This window comes from Anarrhichthys ocellatus, unplaced genomic scaffold (genome assembly GCF_004355925.1).
Source record: "Anarrhichthys ocellatus isolate YVR2014 unplaced genomic scaffold, GSC_Weel_1.0 scaffold20, whole genome shotgun sequence".
In the NCBI taxonomy this organism is placed as follows: domain Eukaryota; kingdom Metazoa; phylum Chordata; class Actinopteri; order Perciformes; family Anarhichadidae; genus Anarrhichthys; species Anarrhichthys ocellatus.
This window is the reverse complement of record NW_022280050.1, coordinates 4,117,839-4,125,848: the sequence shown is the minus strand read 5'-3', so window position 1 is coordinate 4,125,848 and position 8,010 is coordinate 4,117,839.

Here is an 8,010-nt window from a genome sequence, read left to right as displayed (position 1 = left end):
TGTGTGTGTGTGTGTGTGTGTGTGTGTGTGTGTGTGTGTGTGTGTGCTTAACCATGTGTAAATGTCCAAAACCCTGTGGAAGATAGCACTAATCCCTCCAAAGAATTACATCAACCTTACTTTTTATCCTTGTTTTTAAGCTCCTCATCCTTTCAACTCTCTATTATGCTCACTTTCTCCACTAAACCTCTTTCCATGTCCTTCTTCCATTTCCTGGCCACTCTCTCAATGGCTCGCCAGCATCAGACTATCTCAGGATCGCTGTGGGCTCTGGATGCAAAATCCCCTGTCACATTTGATGATTTCAAACAGCATATCTCCCTATACAGAATACCACAGAGCAACAGAAGCCCTTCCAAAATGGTCCAAAGACACTCATCTGAACTCTGATTATGACCATGTATTAATGGATCTAAGCTTTCTATCGCTCTTCTTCTCTCTCTCTGGTTGACACCATTTTCATTGTTTTGGTCTCCCAGTTATAGGTTAAACACACTTTTACCAACGTGTGCCTCAGCACCAACAAAAGTTGGTTTGGTTTGGTTTCATATGGTCTGCATTAAAATGTCGATGCCTCACCAATCTCTATATTTACTTTGTGGGTCTGTTTGCTTCCTGTTTTGTTGAGTAGGTCACACAGAGACTGTGTGGCATGAATAATTGTAAGTGTGTGTGTGTGTGTGGCACCGATCACTTCACACCACAAAGCTGAAACATTCCTCTCTTCACTACAGCTGGTCAAAGATTACAGAGCATGCCCTCCACCAAAACACACACATACACAAACCCATTGTGCCCAATGGCATTTGACACACACACTCTTCTTTTGAATGCAGCTTGCGGATTGAAGACTTTATCATTTAGCTTGCAGGAAAGAGCTGAAGACAGAGAGGTAGAGACAGACATCAGTGATGATCAAAGATCCTGGGACTGCAGGTGAGATGTTTGAACAGGGTCAATGAATGATTAATGTTTGCAAGGTTGAACTACAAAGGAATGATTCTTTGTCTCGACTTCTTCAGATATGCTCTTTGTTATATTACGACTGTGAGATGTCTGACTAAAATACTGTCAGGTAGAGAATAAGGTCCCTTAGGAGAGGCTGTGGTGCAAGAGTCTGAGTAAGACCATGTCCACACATATACGGATAAATCTGAAAGTGTCGTTGAGTGTTATGTTCCACACAATTTTTCTCCAGATTGTTCTTCAAATGGTTGCCACCCATACTGACAATGATTACAGACAGCTCAATAAGGCACTGCAGCTTACAGAAAAGAAAAGAAAAGCAAATAGAAAGAAGACTAAGAGCAGTTCTGACCAAAAACATTTAAACGCAGGGCAAGAAGCAGACTGTCATATGGATTAGAGATGCAATATTTGTTTAAATATGAGGATAAAGGAGGACATTTAGACAGAAAAGTGATAGAAATCATTGCGGAAATAATGAAAAAAAGAGAAGAGAGGAGTTCAAACCCTGCGTATTTTCATACCTCTGCATGGATGGCCAATCGTGGCATGACATCGGTGTCATTGTTGGATGGTTGCTTCGGAAAATTTACAGAAACGCTGCAAGTAAATTAAGAAACACATTCACGGTTGTCAATCAGAAGATCAGTTGTTCGATCCCCGGCTTCTCCAGTCTATGTGGCATGGTGAATGGTTAACTAGCCCTGAAGGATGCTGGCACCTTCCATGGTGGCCTGCCATCAGTGTATGAATGGCTGAATGACATGTAGTGTTAAAGCACTTTGAGCGGTGTGAAGACAAGAGGGGCGCTATACAAGTACTAGTCCATTTATAATTTACCATTTACATATGAAACATAAAGAAACATGCTGCAAATGCATAAATGCAACACCATTCAGAACAGTAGAAAAACCCCATCACACCCAGTGTCTTCATTTCCAGCTCATGGCATCTATTTTTGACCATACTACAATTCTAGAGCAGTGTCATGATTATTTTCACAAATATAACAGAAAAACATTGTTTTTTCAATCACAACCAAGCACCCCATTGGTCTAAGTGTGCTAAATAACTGCTGTAAGCCAAACCAACAGCACTTCAAAATATGTCCTCTTCTTTATTTATGAAGTTTCTTCCAGGCAGCAGGCTTTGGGCCATTGTCTTGTCATGTTTTGTTTGTATGCTTGTTCTCATTTCACAAAGGTGCCTGTTGTCCTGTTACTGTGTTGCGAGTACATTTAAGTGTGTTAATGAGGTAGCCTTCCTGTGTTGTTGGTCTGTTGATAAGCTGAGCTTTAGGTTAACGGCTTTTACTGTGTTTTTTTACGACGGTGTTTAGGTGTGTGTGTGTGTGTGTGAGTGTGTGTGTGTGCAATTGTATGTCTGGAGCCCAGGGACGTTTCCCCTGGGCGTCAGACTCCTCATTAACCTTCTCTTCATCTTCCCATTCCTCTCTTTCCTCTTTCTGCCCAATCCAACATTCCTCAGTGCCTCATCCTCTCCAAATGCCAACATTCACATCAAAAGAATATTCTGTATGGTAATCTACTCATTCATTAAAGCTGTCGTCAATTACTTAGTGATTTTTTTTCATCTATGCTCAAGGCCATTTCTCCCATTTGAAAAGATCTACATGCACGTATGGATCATTGCAAAAGAAAGATGGATGGAAGGATAGATAGATGGATAGATAGATACTCTTTGTGCAATTATCAAGGTAACATCACCCTGAGCTAATCTTCTCTTTTCATAGGGAAGTATTCAAATATTAAATACTGTATGGGTCATAAAGGGTTAAGAATCTGATTTACGTTAAGAAGCCGCTTTTGATGGCCGGCCATATTTATATTGAAAATCAAAATACCACACACTCACTGTGTGGAAAAAAGAAACCTTATCTGTCAAATACTTTTACTTTGCATCCACATTCTTTTTTCATTGAATTCATTGTTGTTTGCATCATTTGAAGGAAGGAATCCTCTTAAAAAATAAGTGAAAAACAATGTTTAAATAATTGGTGTGTGACTTCAGTAGAAATAGAAATGTACTGTACGTTCTGCTTGTGAGAAAAGTAGCGTTAGCTTTTCGAAGCAGGGTTACGTGTAAAGAACAACTGTCTGATGTGTTTTTACTCCTTCAGTTTCCTTGTACAGAACGTCCCCTCAAGCAGTGGCGTGTTAGCAATATTGCCACTGTTGGGATGAGACTCTTTACTGACTGTCTTTTATTGCTCTCTCTCTCTCTCTCTCTCTCTCTCTCTCTCTCTCTCTCTCGCTCTCTCTGCTTCTCTCCCAATCTTTCTCTTGCTGTCACTGTCAGAGTGGAATGAAGACCATCTGCAGGCCTCCTGCCCCCTGACATCTGGAGACGACTGAGACCCAACAACAAGAACACACACACAAACACACACTCACGCACACACATACACACACGGACATTCTCCTTACTGTAGTGAAATATGTGCATGCAGCACAAAAGTGAAGCCATAAGGAATGAGGTATTGAGTGGAGTAGAAGGGGCACAGGGACATAGATGAGGTTTACTGGCAGTAACGTATCATGCTACTGTTGGACTGTCATCATTCAGAATACATAAGATTCTCCTCAGAACAGAGAATAAGGTGAGCTATTACTGAGGCAGAAGCAACTGTTTTAATGAGGACTTGTTAGTCCTACCCACGATGATCTTACTTGCAGAACTACCGCGGTCAAAAAAGCTGATATGTTATCTGTTTTCAATAATTACATCTTGTTTATGAAATATTCTCCTTATTTATTTATTGGTTTATTTTAAACAATGCATAGCAGAGAGAGAATAATTGATTGTGCCAAAACCCTACAAGAGAATAATAACAAAAAAAAGAGGTTTTGTCTTTTTCCATTTCAACAACTGTCCGTCCCAGTTGTCTCACCTGTTCTCTGCTGCTGCAACAATTAATCTTCAACTTTAAAAGTGCCAAGTGTCATACTGTTTCTGCTCATATTGCATGTGTAAAATTTGAGTTATTGTTTTAATATACCATGACTGCGTCAATCAATTTCTACCTTATCCTGCGGAACCCGATACCAGAAGGTCTACAAACCCCGGTTGGTCCTCATATTGAAAACCTAAACCTGTTAAACCTAAGTGCATTTTGACCACTTGAGAGGCAGCTTTGAACACATCACTGAAATATAATCCCCTTTTAACGGTTGATTATTCACACATCCTGCAGTTATGGAGCAAACTTAGCATTAGTTTGTAGCTACCTAGTGAATGTAAGTCCAATATTCACTCTTTTTTGAGCCTTGCTTTTGGTTTTCACCAACTAGAGGCGGATATTTGGCTCTTTAGCAGTGAAAAAGGTAGCGAACAACTGGAAACAACACTGATAAGAGTTTTACAGGTCAGAATAACAAAGCTATGAGCTGAAAGATGAAGCTAAAATGCTTCGTAGAGCTGAAGGGGAACTGACTCAGGTGATAACTTTCTGTGTGTTCATCACTACGAGTAACACTTTTCACATAATTGAAGCATCGCGCTAGTGCATGCAGCACACAGAAGTCGTAAGCCCCCAGCTGTAACCAGCTGACAGCCAGCCGACTGAATCATCGCTTATAATCGGCCACACACCAATCGCAGCCCACTCTCACCTCAAGGGGGTTCATTTGAATATGACTCCCTCCTCACTGATCCTTTCTACACCAATGCTGTTACAGACCATGCTGCTGGCAAAGCTTTGCCTCCTCAACCCCAGCCTCCACCCTTTGTAGTTCAGAGTCCATCTTGCAGAGCAAATGGTTGAAATGGTATTCAAAGTTTACTCCGGGCTCATTCCTGTAAACCCGGCAGGGGGGGGGGAGTTATAGCTGCTTTGGCTAATCCAGAGAGCATTTGAAGAGCGGAGCCACCAGCGCCAAGTATAACTGTATTTCCATTTGTAGCAATAACTGGATATAAAGTCTATGACGAGAGTGTTCCTGACTGAAACATAGTAATGACCTGTTGTGAGTATGAGGATATTGGTTATAGCAGCTTTAATCCCCCAAAATTGGGTAAAATCTGTATTTTTTAGTGTATTTAGAAACAGAACCATATCTTTAAACAGTGGTTTTATCCAATGTGACACTTGTGCCAGAATGATTGATTTCCAACTTTTTTATTGTGTGAAGTAATTAGAAATACACAATTTAGTTTTGTATGAAGGATAGTTTTTCCACCAGAGTGGTTTTAATAAGCTCCCTTCATCTCAGTCACATGCTAAGTGAAAGGACAAGATCTTGTAGTAGATGACGGATCATATTTCTACCAGAACACAATTAAGTTGATTTCTTCAGCTCCCTAATGGCAGAAACGCCCGAGCAGCGTTTCAAACTAATTAATCGTTCACAAACCTTCAACGTGCACTAGAAAACCAAAGTCAAAAGTCCACATTTGGGGTTTTGAGTGAAAACTCTGAGCAACTGTTAAATGGATTGCCATAAAATCTGGTCCACAAATTATTGCCCGCTTCTGGATAATTGGCAACAACTGTGGTGATCCCTGAATTTGTCATCTAGCTCCATCATCTGGTCAACGTTTCGATTGGTCCGGTACTTTTGTTTACGACCAAATACCTGCAAAACGAATAACATTCCCTGCATTGTCATTGTGGGCATGTTGCCAATCTAGCATTAGCATTTAGCACAAAACACTTCCAGCACAGACACAGCACCGCAATGCCGTTTATTGTTTCATGCTCTGGCGTCATTGTTGTCGTGTGAAGTATGGCAGCTATATCAGAAAATGACTTTTCAATTGCAGCAGTGTATACAGCGCAACATACACACAGAGCTACAGCTTCATGATGAGCCAAAGACCAGTAACTACTTTGAATCTGTGTTAGACTTATTGTCACACAAATTTTGTGAATGAACTGAGCAGTTGTTCCAGATTTTGGCCTTTAATGCTGTTTAATCCTGGTTATACTGGCTACAGGGAATGGGTAACAAACGTTATTCGCTAAATCCAGCTCGCCCTTTTAATATGTGACATACATGACTGCAATACACAGGGGTAATTCTGTGACTACCATATAATTGGATTAAAGTATAATTTGGATTTGGAAACAGTACGTGCACTACACGATGCAGATGGTGAGCTGAGCTGGAACATTTTCTAAAGATGAGGCGGAATAAAGACCAAACCACGGGGCAGAATACATGTTGTTACTCAGCACGGCATCTCATTTGTCTCTTTACAAGTACAGGATAAATACTGTCGTGAAGTGAGGGCAATGCCAGCCGTGTATAATGCAATAAACCTTGTCAAGAGACTAATATGTGTGCATGACATTATAAATTTGTTTAATTTGTATTTTTAACACATTTCTGAGCAAGACTAGCCATTATATAAGATGGTCTAGAATCTTGTGTGAAGGTTCAATGCAAAAGTCAGAGTTTTCCACTGAGATAATTACAGATTCTGTCTGTCTGACCTACAGGGCAGCAAATGTGTCTGCTCCAGTGCTTTTGTGCATGTCCGCAAGTGCTGATGTGCATATGAGCCTATTTCTAGGTCTATGAGAATATATAAAAAGATAAAAAAACTGTGTCCCAGCAGGAAAAGTGTGTGTCTCAGGTCTCACCGATGTGCATTTGTGTGTAAATTTGAACTTGTGCCAAGACCAGTTATTTTCATAAAACCATTTGTGACACTGAGAAACCACTCCTTTACGTAGTCTGAGTCAAAATTAGAGTCCCTTCTCCAGAGGACACGTTATCTCACCTGGCAGTCTGAAACAGTGCAATGTCCCTGATTAATCTTGTGTTCCACTATTACACTATTAATGATGTTATGTTTCTATTCCAGCTGTCTGTTTGTGTCATATAGTACAATAGGACAGTTCTGAGACACCGTGCACGTATACAACCTAGCTGAGCCTTTCCAAACCCTCTCTGTGGGCTGGTCGACTGGCTGCCACTTTTAGCACTCTTAGGTAAACCAGCTAAATGACTGTGGCAAGCTGTGAAATGCCATTTCTTTCCTATTTAGAGAGGTGTCAGCTCAGCTTTAAATTGTGTTTGTGTTCCCTTTATTGGACAAGCTGTGACCTATGACTTTTAAGGCATTGTGTAAAATGTATTCATTTTGACCTTTTCAATAAAATAAAACTTAAAACATTTGGATTACCTGTCGCTGCTGCAACAATCATTCTGTGTCTTCTACGATGTGCAGGCTTTAGTTTTTAGTTCGTTCAACATTTCTTACACATTCTTGCAAATATAAGGCTACAATTTGGAGTCTGGGTAGAGGACTGATGACCTGGGTTTAAACCCCATGTTAACATACAACCACCTGGGTGCTGCACTGGAGAGATTGCAGTACAGAAAACATTTCCTTGGAGCATCAATCAAGAACCACATTTCTCCTTTTTCAGCAATTAAAAATGAGATGTTTTACTTATGGAAAAAAAATAATGCCATTTTGGACAGCGAAACAGACTAGACAATACAAATCTGCACAATGTTTTATTTTGCCCAATTATGTCATGCCAGGGCCAATTACAGTGAAATTGTTTAAACGTTATTGTTATTGTTTTTAACTCAGATGTTTTGAATGTCAACTTTGTTGCTAAATGGGTTCTTAGACCTTTTATTTCCAGTTTAGCTTCAGGCTTTGAGTACTTTGGGAAACAAGACCATGAGGGACTCGAGGGAGAAGAGAAAACCTCTTAAAATCCTCAAGTATTGGAGCTAGTTAGCACAACAGCTTATTCACACCTCTATGTGAATGGACTTTATGGACCTGAACGCTGAATTGCACCAGTTGGAGTAATTGACTGTCTAAATAGCTCCAGCTAAGATCAGGTCACTTCGAAGTATAAGATAATTAAAAAGACACACTTTAGTCTGTGCTTGTTTGGACTGGGGGTTCCTCCGCTGTTTCAAGGCAAACCGGGGGAATGTGTTGTCTCACCCTAGGATACAGATCCAATAAAATACCACCACAGCAGAAAAGGCAGAAACAGACCTCTGAGGAATTTTGGGTCTAAGCCCAATGCAGTAGGTTATCTTCAAAATATCT